At 40.1% G+C, this 13,822-nt stretch overlaps 2 pseudogenes; both read left to right on the top strand.

Moving 5' to 3' along the window:
* Positions 1 to 371: 371 nt before the first annotated feature.
* Positions 372 to 485, top strand: LOC121013818 (uncharacterized; annotated as a pseudogene).
* A 161-nt stretch (positions 486 to 646) lies between these two features.
* On the top strand, positions 647 to 1,358 carry LOC121013543 (glucosamine-6-phosphate isomerase 2-like; annotated as a pseudogene).
* Positions 1,359 to 13,822: the final 12,464 nt, after the last annotated feature.

The following is a 13,822-nucleotide window of genomic DNA, read 5'->3' as shown; positions in this document are numbered from 1 at the left end:
CTTGTGGAAGTGGTTTTACAAGTAGAACTTCAAAGAAGACATTTATGGTTGGACACTCCCTGCACATCCCCTCCCACTTGAGTACTAAGTGTATAACTACCAGCTTCATACAACAAAAGTTCGGTTCTTTCTGCCCGCGGGTCCTGTCCCCGAGATCCTTAAATAAACCTAGTAAGATGCGGCCATACGGAGTGTCAAGGACTCTCGTGCTCGGGGACCCTGCAACAATTGTGTCCAAAAGTGTAGCATTATCCAAGTTACTGTGTTAGTCACTGGAAGTTCAGAAGCTGGTGTTTGTGTACGTGATCATTCACAACTCTTGCCAAGGGAGAAGGAAATCAACACGGTTGAATATTTAATAATGCACGATAATCGCTTCTCGGCCTTTTGGCTAAGATCAAGTGTAGTATCTACTCTTATCAGTTTAATAATGCACAATCAACTTTTCTCTCTTGAAAAGTTATCAGGGGTTCCTGCCACTCCAGCATCAGAAGAGTGAGTTGGTCTCCCAGGTGTACTAACGTATCATCATTAGTATACATTATTAGTACAAAAGCCTAATAGTGGTCAACTATACTCACCCCCCCTCCAACAACACAGAAACAAAACCAAAAACCAACAGAGCATCGAATGAGAAATGACCAGAATGAGAAATGACCAGAATGGAGACCTCTCTCTTAAATATACGGAGACATTTAATGTGGATGAATATGTAGAATTTCCCACCCATTGTCCTCAAGTCTCCCAATCGTAGGTGTGGAATACCTTTTTAAAAGCATATTGATGTTGATCCTAAAACTGCTCATACCCTTGTGGGAATGGGAATCCTGCAAACTTACAAACAGAATGTGATGCCTTTGAAAAGAAAATAAAAGCTGGTGGAATAGATCTGTTGCAGGTAATCATTCTCCTAATAGGCATACACAAGGCATTTGTGCTGTCTGTGCACAGCAGTGGAAGCAGGAGTCAGTCACAGGTAGAATATATCATCTTTCCAGCATCATCTCTGAACTACATTTGTGTACGATGAAGATGCTACTTTATTTATTCTTTTAATTTTTTTTTTTAATTTTAGAGAAAGAGAGCATGAGTGGGGCAGGGGCAGAGGGAGAGACAGAATCCCAAGCAGGCTCCACGCTCAGTGCAGAGCCCAATGTGGGGCTCCATCCCATGACCCTGGGATCATGGACTGAGCCAAAGCCAAGGGTCAGACACTTAACCAACGGAACCACCCAGGCACCCCCGAAGATGTTACTTACTTCAGAACTAAGAGTTAAAACTGTGAACTACTTAACAGTTTAATGCATGTGCACAATAAACTTGTAGGTCCACTATAGAATATGGTAGAAGGAAACTGAAGAAGATTGGAGCAAAGTCCTGCTTGAATGAACACAATGTTTTTTGTAAGAAGTAGATGAATTTCAGCTTTGCAGTATAATAAAACTGGGAATTTAAAAACATTTTTTAAATGTTTATTTATTTTTGAGAGAGAGAGACAGAGTGCAAGCAGGGGAGGGGCAGAGAGAGAGGGAGACACAGAATCCGAAGCCGGCTCCAGGCTCTGAGCTGTCAGCACAGAGCACGATGCGGGGCCTGAACCCATGAACCCTGAGATCATGATCTGGGCAGAAGTCAGATGCTTAACCAACGGAGCCACCCAGGTGCCCCTTAAGATGGCCATTTTTAAAAGTTCAATATCTATATATTAAACATTCCAGGGCGCCTGGGTGGGTCAGCCAGTTAAGCATCTGACTCTTGATTTCCACTCAGGTCGTGATCTCACAGTTGTGAGTTCCAGCCCCACACGGGGCTCCTCACTGACAGTGCAGAGCCTCCTTGGGATCCTCTCCCTCTCTCCCTCTCTCTCTGACCCTCTCCTTGCTCTCTCTCTCTTAAAAAATAAATTAATTTAAAAATGAAATAAACATTCCATATTTGGAAAGCATGTATTTTACACTAGGGCTTAGAAGAAGTCATTGGTTCTCATAACCGATAAGCTGTTTATCATAAACATTTTATTTAAAAACCAACTTCATTAAAAGTAGTCTATAAAACAGCACAGAAATGAAATACCTGCCTGCGTAGAAAATGTCAACTGTCATTTTAAAGGTGGAGATTCTGCATTTCAAGTACCATTCAAGACATGACTCTTGAGGCACAATATACAAGATTTATGTTTTTTAATTATATAAAGATACAACAAGACTTTCAGATATGAATTGACTATCTTGACAATTTTAATTTTGGAATAATATCTTTATATTTTATCTGCATTACATACATGCTTTTCTGCACACAACTGCCGTAGCCATCTTCCTACAATGCCATCTGGATATTAAAGTCCTGCTATATACTGTTGGTCAAGGAAATTTGAAGAGAAGACAGTGCTGAAAAGTATAGTTTATGTCCTTTTGAAAAAATATGTATAGGGCATTTTTTTGACGTACCTTCTTCTTTAGCACTTTTTCAAGAAATGTGCTTTTATTTTTATTTAATGAGTTGGGTTCAGGCCCTTAATATAAACATCTTGGCTATTTAAAAAAAAAAATTAATGTTTATTTATATTTGAGAGAGAGAGAGAGAGTGCAAGCAGGGGAAGGGCAGAGACAGAGGGAGACACAGAATCCGAAGCAGGATCCAGGCTCTGAGCTGTCAGCACAGAGCCCGGTGCGGGGCTCGACCTCATGAACCACAAAATCATAACCTGAGCTGAAGTCAGAGCCTTAACTGACTGAGCCACCCAGGCGCCCCTAAGTGTCTTGGCTATTATGAGCTTTATACCAATAGCACAGTAAGGAAATTTTTTTTGAGGAGAATTTTCTCATTATTGTCAAACTTCCTAAATGATTAACCTTATTCCTTATATATAAAAATGTCTAAAAGGATAATATGACAAAGTGTGTATAACTATTTTAGATTGCCATAGCAACTTGCACCTTAACCTACAAATAAAAGTATATTGTTTTCTACCTTTAATTCAAATAAAGGTTATATAAACAAAAAGCTAGCTGGAAGATCCTAATATGTGCTATGGCATCAGATTCTGCATTCCCTTTCTGGAAATACTCCACTCTGCCACTAGAGGGTACCATGTACACACTGGGCAGAGAGAGCGCCAAAGGCCTCTTTCTTGGCCTTTATTCCTTTCCCTGAAGGAATAACCCAGCCAGTGTGGGTATGAGTGGAGATCAGAGCTGGTGGGTGGTGTTGCTTCAGCACTTCTGTGCAACTTCGAACTTTTTTATGATGTCCCTAATCATTTCAGCCCCCAGATGAACTTGAGTTCAGCCTTGATTCAGATGGGAACACAGAATGTAATTATGACTGAATGTTTTTGGAGGTTGCTGACAATAGGGACAGAGTTAAGAGTTGAGGAGGGTCTTCTGTGTGTGAAACAGTCCATTGCAACAATCAGACCAAGCCCAGTTCTGTTCTCAGCTACACCAATTTCTGAGTAACTTTGTACAAACTAAGAGGGGGAACCAAGTTCCACATACAAATATTTGGTTGGAAGAATACGTTCATACTTTTTATTCATAGTATGTTTCAGAATTTCACTCTAGGGGTGTGTGGCTGGCTCAGTGGTAGAACATCTGACTCTTGATCTCAGGGTGGTGAGTTCAAGCCCCACATTGGGTATAGAGATTACGTTAAAAAAAAAAAAGATGAAAAAAGTTAAAAATTGTTATAGTAATCTTTACTTTTAATATTTATATTAATATTTATTTTTAAGAATGTAATGTTAACATAATCCAAACTAACCTAATTTTATATCTAGCAAAGAACACACAGCAATAGCTGATGTTATTGTAGAAATCTGCAAAGTTGTGAATATTTGATTCAATATTTATTTGAGACACTCCTAAAAGCAGACCTGCAACGTCTCAACATAAGATTGCCCAGCTTTTCAAAGGCATAATGTTAGATGGGGGGAAAATCTATATCCGAGGAATTGTTCAAAATATTAAAGAAAATCTATGAGGAGAAGCTGATACATAAGAAAGGGTCTGTTTTTCTGTTTTAAAATAACATTATGAGTGATGCCTGCAATTGACGTAGCTCTCCCTAGCTTTTAAATCAAACCTAAAAACAACGGGACCATGTCATGTGCAGGTATCTCACGTTGTCATGTCTATAAGGAAGGAAGGCAATTCTGCTCCAAAGACAAATGAAGAGTTATGTAGATCTTACCTCTGGGTCTCTTGAAGAGGCAGCAAAAAATTGAATTTAATTGCACGATACAGAGCAAATCGTCATAAACATCTTCCTTAGCAAACACCAACCTTTCCTTTCCTTTTCCCCAAGACAGCTGCTCTAACTTCTTCGATCCTCCTCTTTAAAACACTCACCATTCCAGCCTTCCTTCTCAATTCTCTGGCTCCTCATTCTTGTCTTTGCTTGGGTAGTGCCTCGCACCTGCTTCCGTAGAATACTCTGCTCTCTTCGATGTTACATCTTTTCATTTCCTCTCTTAGCCAAAGAAGTCCCTTGGAAAGTGAAGGAAGAAGAAAGACTGTGTTTCCATCTACCCCACAGAAGAAGTGACGGGGATATCATACTGCCAAAAAGAGAAGGGAAAGAACAGGAAGAGAAAGAAATTACTTTTGCTAAGAGATACTTTGTGAAATCATGTTTGCTTTTGTTAGGTTTGATATCAGCCAAATTCGACATTACCTGGCCCAATCACCTTCTCAAAATCACAAATAGAATCAGAAACTCTCTGATCTGGAAGGGATCAACAAGTCCAAATCTTGCATTTTATAGATCAGAAGGCTGAGATGAGGAGAGGGTATTGGATTAGCCAAAGTTCCTCCACTGATGATAGAGCTGCATTTCTTAACCCAAATCCACTGACCCTGACCTCCTTTGTCCATTACAGCGCATTGCTTTGAGCTCAGGTTTTACTTTGAGCTTCGTTTTGTTTTGTATTTTTTTAGCATACACATTATATTGAGGTCTTCCTTCCCAGAAAGGCCAAACTCTGAAACAAAAAATCAATATTAAAGTACTATTAATGGCAAACCTTTTTTATATAAATGATAAACTATAAACATCTCAGAAATATAGTGTGTATATTTTTATGAAAGTGATTTCATAAAAATATTTTGCAAATATTGAAAAAACATAGGTAGGTAACATTATATTTGTTTATTTTAACTGGCTTTATTTTATTTTATTTTATTTTATTTTATTTTATGTAAGCTCTATGCCCAAAATAGGACTTGAACTCATAACATCGATATCAAGAGTCACATGCTTTACTGATTGGGCCAGCCAGGCACCCCTATACTTATTTATTTAAAATAAAATACAACTATGGGGGTGCCTGGGTGGCTCAGTCAGTTAAGTGTCTGACTTTGGCTCAGGTCATGATCTCACGGTTCGTGAGTTCCAGCCCTGTGTCAGGCTCTGTGCTGACAGCTCAGAGCTTGGAGCCTGCTTGGGATTCTGTGTCTCCCTCTCTCTCTCTCTCTCTCTCATTCTCTCTGCCCCTCCCCCACTCATGCTCTGTCTCTATGTACCTCAAAAATAAATAAACATTAAAAAAAATTTTAAATAAAATACAACTACAAAACTTTTTAAAAATTGAGATTTATCTAATCATATCCACTTCTTTGATAGAAAACACAAAGAACTCTTTTTTTTCTCCTTTACCATTGATGCTTCTCTTCTCTGATCAAGTACAGCCCTTCACGAGACATACTAAATTCTGCCTAGAACACATTTTCTAGCACAGCTCTAGGCGCTAGGAATACAAGCACCAGTAGGTCATTCTCTTGAGCATCTTGATTTAGTAAAACAATCTAGCCACGCTCACTCCTAATTATTGAAGCTATCCCACCGCCCAGAATGCCATCCTCCTCATGAGCATTTTTTCTTAAGATTTTTAAGTAATCTCTACACCCAATGTGGGGCTCGAGCTTACAACCCCAAGATCGAGAGTTGTGTGCTCTTCTAACTGAGCCAAACAGGTGCCCTTCTTACATCTTTTAAGTAATTCCACCAAAAAATGTTTCATTTTTCTTTCCCAGGAGGTAAAAAAATAAAACAAAACCCTACTTCATTAATACTTCTAGTTTCTGAAACACAAAATACATTTCCTTTTTGTCACATTATTGCTACAGAGAAGCATTCATCTTGACTTTCCTGGTGGCATACCTAAGATACTCACAGAAATAAACATTCATTGGGAGTATTCTGTATCATAACTGCAAAAGGCAAGATGACCACTTTTTTCCTCTTAAAACAAACAAACAAACAAGCAAACAAACAGATATAAAGGCTTATCTGCTCTGGAACAAGTATTATCATCTGCAAATGGCAAATAAGTAAGATAGCATCATCACTTATTGTGTAATTAACAAGAAGAGAAAAAGATCACGTAATCAAAATAGCCCCAAGTATGATTGTCTTTATCTGGGAACAAACCTGACTGTCCCTGAGTCTTTGTAACCTTAGCTTGGCTTAAATTAAGGAAATGTGGGGCACCTGGCTGGCTCACTCGAAAGAGCATGTGACTCTTGATCTCGGCCTCAAATTCATGACCCCCACATTGGGTGTAGAGATTAATACAATAAATAAATAAATAAATAAATAAATAAATAAACTTTAAAAATTAATTAATTAAGGAAACGTGTGGTGGTCAACCACCTACATTTAAGGGTAAAGGTAGAATGCTAACATTTTTCACTTATCACTTTGGCAAATGTTTTAAAAGTTAACACCCCATGGTAGTGAGGACGCTGAGAAGTTTGCTAATGGGTTTCTATTAATGGAAATGTAATTTGGTATAACCTTGCCCAAAGGCAATTTGGCAGTGGGTATTAAACCCTTTATTTATATTCATTTATTTATTTATTTATTTATAATTTTTTTAATGTTTATTTATTTTTGAGAGAGAGAGAGAGTGAGCAGAGGAGGGGCAGAGAGAGAGGGACACACAGAATCCAAAACAGGCTCCAGGCTCTGAGCTGTCAGCACAGAGCCTGACGCGGGGCTTGAACTCAAGGACTGTGAGATCGTGACCTGGCTGAAGTCGGACGCTTAACCGACTGAGCCACCCAGGTGCCCCTAAAATTTTTTAAAGTAGAAACTAGTTATGACTTTGATTTAACAATTTTGCTTTCTTATGAAAATAATCAGTTAGGCAAAAAGGTTTATCACTCATTACTTCAAATAACAAAAAGCTGAGGAACACTTAAATATCCACCAATAGGGTTATAAATATATATGGTATAAGCAAAGGATGGAATACTATGTAGCTACCAAAAATAGTGTTAAATAAGATCTACTAGTATACAAAATTGTTTATGATGTATCTTAAGAAAAAAAGCAAACATAAAAGTACACGGAGAATCCATTTGCATATGTTTTAAAAACTGTAACGAATATATAACAGAAACTTCCTGATGATTCTCCTAGAATGGTACAGATACATAATAATCAGATACATAGCATTTGTTGTCTTCTCTATATTTTTCTGTACTTTCTAAATTTTCTACAATAAACATGTAGTGCTTTTGTAATCAGGAAAAAAAATTCTGGGGCACCTGGCTGGCTGAGTCGGTAGAACCTGTGACTCTTGATCTTGGGGTTAAGTTTGAGCCCCACATTGAGTGTAGAGATTACTTAAAAATACGATCGTAAAAAAAAATCTTTGTTCTCTTTCTTTCTTTCTTTTTTGTTTAAGGCAGGCCTTTCTCAACTGACTGTCCAAATGTGACAATGATAAGTATTCAGAAGACAGTTTGCAACAGTGTTGCGATTGTGTTCAGATCACGCTTGCTGTCCCAGATGCATGCAGGCCATTTGTCACCCTTGGCTCTGGAGCTCAGCGGAGTTTCCTTTCCTTCAGCAGAACACAATCCAAGGAGAAGCGCCCCGGCGGGCTGGCCCCTGGCCACCAAGCCTTCCCAAACCCTGTGGGGGGAGCAGAAAGGCCAACTCCCCACTAACAGGCAGATGGCGAAAACATCCTCTTGGCTCTTGTAAATTCAGCCATATCGGTGCAGACACAGCTGAAACAAGGCAGGCGAGCTCCGTAAGGCCAGGCAAAATTAGTCCCCTCTCAAGGGAGTGTTTTGCCATGCCAGCTGGCTTCTCCTGCCATGCCCTTGGCCGGTTCAAGGCTGAGAAACCAAGCGGGTGATGGGCAAAAAAGTGAGGCCGTGAACTGGGGACCTGAGCATCTCAGCTGGTGGGGAGCTGGGCTTCAAGCCCGGTGGGTGTGAAACCGTGCCCACAGGGCTAAGGAGGTTACGACTGTCCCTGGCAAAACTCCCATGGACTCCCCCTTCTTCTTCACGGGAACGTGAACCTTATCTTTTGGAGGCAAACAACAAACAGGAAAAGCTCCAGGCAGCTGAGGGCAGTGTGAGTTTGATCACTGACTCATACCTGCACAGATGGGGTCCAGTCACCCCTACCTCATCGTAATGTTTAACTCTGCACTCCAGGAGGAACACAGCTTCATGAACATAATACAGGACACCCATACAGTACCCCTGCTGGCCTTCCCTGCAGCGATAAAACTGCCCTTTCTGAACATTCATCTTAACACTAAATAAAAGAAACCCACTCGCCCTCACTCCAGGAGTCATGGTTTTGGACGTTATGCCCTGAGATTTCCTTATTTTCTGCAAATGAAATTTCTTTTGGGTGACAACTCCACCTGGTATAGTCTCTCTCTGTCACTTACCAAGGAGCGAACTCACGTTCGTTCAATTCCAGATACACTGAGAGGAAGCGGGAAGAATTCCATACAACAGTCAAGTGGGAAGGAGTTCTGGATTGTGAATGAGGAGCCCTGGGTGCCAGTTGTGTCTCTCTTTCCCTCTCTCTGACTTTTAGTTCCTTCTTCTATAAAATAGTGGGGTGGGAGGGGAGATAGTTTAAATGAGCCATAAAGTTGCTTCCAGCCTTCAAAACCTTTATGATGATTTATAATGAGGTTATCCAATATACATTTCATTCCACACGAATTCATTAAGTACCTACTTTACCTAGCAAGCAGGAGCCAAGGTAAAAAACACACTGCTCAGCCACAGTACTCACAGTCCAAAGCAGTGACAAATTTCCCAGTCCCAATAATTATTATAATTATTATATATAATTCACTATATAATTATAATAATAATTCAATATACCATTTATTTAGGAGAATATTTTTTTTACCAAGATTACATTTTTTCCATTGCCCAGAAAGTTTCTTTTAACTTTTTTAATAGTTTATTTATTTTTTGAGAGAGAGAGAGAGAGAGAGAGCAAGCGAGCAAGGGAGGGACAGTGAGAGAGGGAGAAAGAGAAAATCCCAAGCAGGCTCTGCACTGTCAGTGAAGAGCCCAATGTGGGGCTCGAACTCATGAACACTGAGATCATGACCTGAGCTGAAATCAAGAGTCAGATGCTTAACCAACTGAGCCACCCAGTGCCCCAACCAAGAAAGCTTCTTATTCTTTGTTAATAAAACAATGTACTGGGGGGCAACATAGGTTTGGGTTAGAAGCTTGAGACAGAATCAGAGTTAAACCAGTTAAATTTGAACCAGAACCAGTTAAATCTGAACTTCTCTCTTTTGCTAACAGGATGGCATTGGAAAAATTGCTTACATTTGGCTTTAGTTTCCTTACCTGTAAAATGGGAATAATAGTAGTGCCTATTTTCTATTGTATTTTTTTTTTTAAGATTTTATTTTCAAGTAATCTCTACACCCAATAGGGGGCTTGAACTCACAACCCCAAGGTCAAGAGTTGTCCGCTCCGCTTACTGAACCAGACAGGTGCTCCTTTACCTGGGATAAGTATAGGGAGTAAATGACCTGAATCACATCAACTAAGTTCGCAGTAAATCATAATTGTCAATATAGAAGGTGTAAAAATAATTTTAATATATTTAACCAAGCACAAAATCTTAGAAGTTTAGACCGAAAGGGAATTAGAAAGAATCTATTTCAGGGCATCTCGGTGGCTCAGTGGGTTACGCATCCGACTCTTGATTTTGGCTCAGGTTAAGATCTCAGGGTTTGTGTGTTCAAGCCTCCATCCAGCTTTGTGCTGGCAGCTCAGGGCCTGGTTAGGATTCTCTCTCTCCCTCTCTCTTTGCCCCTCCCCCACTCACGCATACACACATGCTCTCTCTCAAAAATAAATAAATAAATAAATAAATAAATAAATAAATAAATAAAAACTTTAAAAAAAAAGAATCAATTTCATTTCAATCTTTTCATGTTACATAAGGAAACTGTGAGTCAGAGAGGTTGAGTAAGGCCTTGGGAATCCCTAAGAGCTATTTTATTTTCTTTATATATCCCAATAATTAATTAGAAAATGTGATGTGCTTCCCTGAGAAACACAAATTATTTTTCTAAGCCATGTGGAAATTACTTCTATGATTTCTATTATTTTGAATCTTCTATGTGCTTTATTGAAAATTTGACTATCATTTCAGAAAGTCTTTCCAAAAAGGATCTGGCATTTTGGCTAAATAGCCCAACTGATCCTTGCCCCAGCTTCTTTGCAAAATCCATTGTGATTACTCCAAGTAAACTCAGACTCTCCCTTTCTTGTGTCTGTGCCATGCAGTCTGTTTTCTCTCAGTTTTTCTGGCCACTTTTGGCTAGCTAGCAAAAAATACTTTCAACTTTAGACAAGCCAAGTTTGGTTCATTGACTCCAATTAGACAAATACCTTCTCTGGAAATAAAGACTCAGGTTATGCGACATTGTCTGCAGGACAATAAGACAGAAGGAAAGGGCACCCAGAGAGAATAGAGAGAAGGCAAACTAACATTTATCCCATGCTTTCGATATGCCCGTGAACTCCCTTAACCTTCACAACCCAGGAATTAGATATTACTATTCTCATCATAGGTGAAAAAGCTTAGCACAAGGGAGCAACTTGCCTGAAGTCACACAGCCAGGAAATGGAGTTGAAGTTTGAACCCAGGCCAGTCTGTCTCCAAATTCTTTCTAGTATATCAGCTACACTCTCTCCCACTCATGATCGCCATGATATTCAAACTAAAATTTTTAATGCTTTTATTTATTTATTTTTTAGAGAGAAAGAATGCACACGAGCAGGGCAGGGGCACGGAGAGAGGGGGACAGAGGAGCCAAGCAGTCTCTACACTGCAGCAGCAACCTCGATGTGGGGCTTGAACTCACAAACTGTGAGATCATGACCTGAGCCGAAGTTGGATACTCAACCTACTGAGCCACCCAGGCGCCCTGTCATCTTCATGATATTCAATTGATGGCGTACCTCTTGATGTTAAAACAAAACACGACAAAACACCCCCTCCCCCCAATTCCTACAAGATGGTGGAGTCACACATTTGGAGAAAAGAAATCCATCATGCAACTCACTAAAAAGTGTGATGAATGTCTAAGAGGTGTTACCAGGACATTGCACTTCAATTGTTAGGACTCATCCCAAGTAAGGTAGGTGAGGCTTTAGTCCTTCCTAATAACATTTTCTTGTATTGTATTATGATTCTTGTATCACAGGGCAGAGGAAGTTAATGGATGTAGACAGAGAAGAATCGTATAGATTTTATTTCCATAAAAGCTTCTCTCGAAATCGAATCTCCTTGGAATTGATCAAGTCATTTTCCTGGCCTTTTTGAGGTTAAAGGTTTTGTGTTCTCTTTCACCTCCCACCTCTGGCTTTTTTTCAAGCATTTTTGCCGTCCACTTACAGTTCAGAACAGATGTGGATGCTGGCCTGTTCCCAGAGTCTTGCTGCTAAATCATGACTCCACCATCCCCATGGACCGAGTCGTGCCAAAGTAGAAAGTGACTTCAACTCACAGCAGAATCTATGTTGCTGCCAATCCGGTTTAAGCCCAAAGGAAGCAATTCTATTTGCAGCATTTTTTTTTTTTTTTCAATTTCCAATTTATGCTGAGAAGGTATAGTACATCACATTTTGGTGATTTATACAGTACATCCTAAGACCTGTCTCTCCTCTATTGCCCCAACATTGCATTTGTCAAGTCCTCAGACTGGAAGAACAAAAAAAAAAAAAAAAAAAAAAGAAAGAAAGAAAGAAAGAAAGAAAGAAAAAGAAAAAAGAGCAAAGTCTTTGGCAAATTGGAGATAAGCAGATTAACAGGAACTGAGCAAGAAAATAAAATAGATCTCTAAAAGAACAACAACCTGCAAATCATTTAAAATATGAATGATGTTAGAGAATATGACCTGGGAGATTAAGACAAGATAACTTTGGGTTACTCACGTGTAATAATGTCAGCTGTATCACTTCCCCATCACTGATGGGTACAGGAAACTGTACTGTGTTGATAAAGAGCGTATGAGAAAGGGAACGGCTGTTAGTAACTTAGCCATTTATTATGGCAAAACGACTCCCGGGGAACCCCCCATCTGCCCCCCCGGGGCTTGAAAAGCTGCAGCATGCCGCAAACAGCAGAACACAAAGGGACTAAAAAGTTCTATTACAACTTTCAATTCCAGGACCATTTGGAGAATATCCATCATGGAAAGGCCTGGACTGGGTGGCAGCTGGACATCTCCAATACAGATGAAGCATTAGTACCAAGTGTAATCCTGATGGCAAAGGTGGGGCCTTAAAGAACCTGTCCCTTCAGGGTTCTCCTCTTTATTTGCTTGAATATTCTTAGGTTTGAAGCTCTGACATTTCCCCAAACAGGCTTATTGACTTCATTCATTCATTCTCTGACCTCGTGGTAGGGTCAGGCATTGTCTGAGGCCCTGGCATGGAGTGTTGAATCAGGAAGACCAGGTCCCTGCTATGAGGAAGCATTCATTCCAGAGTCACACTTATGTTCCCAACAAGCAGATTTTAAGCATGTGCTCTGTATTTCATCACCGTAGGAAACACTCAGTCCCTCAAGTTGTAGCCAGGGGCACAGGGGTGCAAGAGCACATGGCTCCAAGGGGGCCCAAGCAGACCAGGTTGGGCCACTTTGCTGCTGACAAAATCCAAAGGCAGAGAGACAGTGGCGGTGAAACAGGAAGGGAATTTATTTCAGCGAGGCCAACACTGGCAAGACAGCGGATTCGCGTCTCAGAGACTGGCTCCAAAGTGTCAAAAATGCTTCCATATATGAGAAAAATGTGGGACAAAGGTCGGTGGGTATGTGCAAGTGGGCAGTAAAAGTCAGTTCGATCATTGTCTTGGGGTTAATCACGCAGGGTCTTACGGACCCAGGGCAGTCCCTGTGGCTGGGGGAGGCTGTTTCAGTTCCCATCACGGGGATGCTTTGCCCTCAGGGTCTTCTGCTTGAGTTAAGAGACAAAGGGGAAAGATGAACTGAATCAATTAGAAAGTACCTGAGGTCAAAATGGCAGTAGGTGACATCCTCTTTCAAAGTGGTATTTCAAAGTGAACAGGTTCCACTGGCAATAAGTTTTCTTCTTCGAACTTTTAGAAGGGTCACTTATTGCTATAAACAGTGCTAAGTTTGCCCTACCCTGAAATCTTCACAGAAAAATCCCCCATAAGAATCCAAGGGGATATTATCCATATATCATATGTATGTATGGGGCATTCTGGTCTTTGACTTAAATAACTCTCAAGAAATAACTTGTTAGTTTCTATTAATATTTGATAAGCTTTGACAAATCAGCTCAGAGGATTCAATGAAATGATCTGTCTTAACAGGAAGCCAAAGCAAAGGGAAGAGAAAATAAAATGTACAGAAGGGGAAAAGAATGTTCTACCCCCTCCCCCCCCAAATATGCCTCTTTGACATAAAGATTATTTTAGGCTGATTAGTTTTGAGAAGGTACAGACACAGGAGTAGAAATTGCCCTTTTCTGAGGGACATTTACATTTATAAGGAA

Source organism: Herpailurus yagouaroundi, unplaced genomic scaffold (assembly GCF_014898765.1).
Source record: "Herpailurus yagouaroundi ecotype Mexico unplaced genomic scaffold, PumYag 199, whole genome shotgun sequence".
Lineage (NCBI taxonomy): Eukaryota > Metazoa > Chordata > Mammalia > Carnivora > Felidae > Herpailurus > Herpailurus yagouaroundi.
The sequence above is the reverse complement of the archived record's forward strand: the minus strand, read 5'-3'. Positions and strand labels throughout refer to the sequence as shown.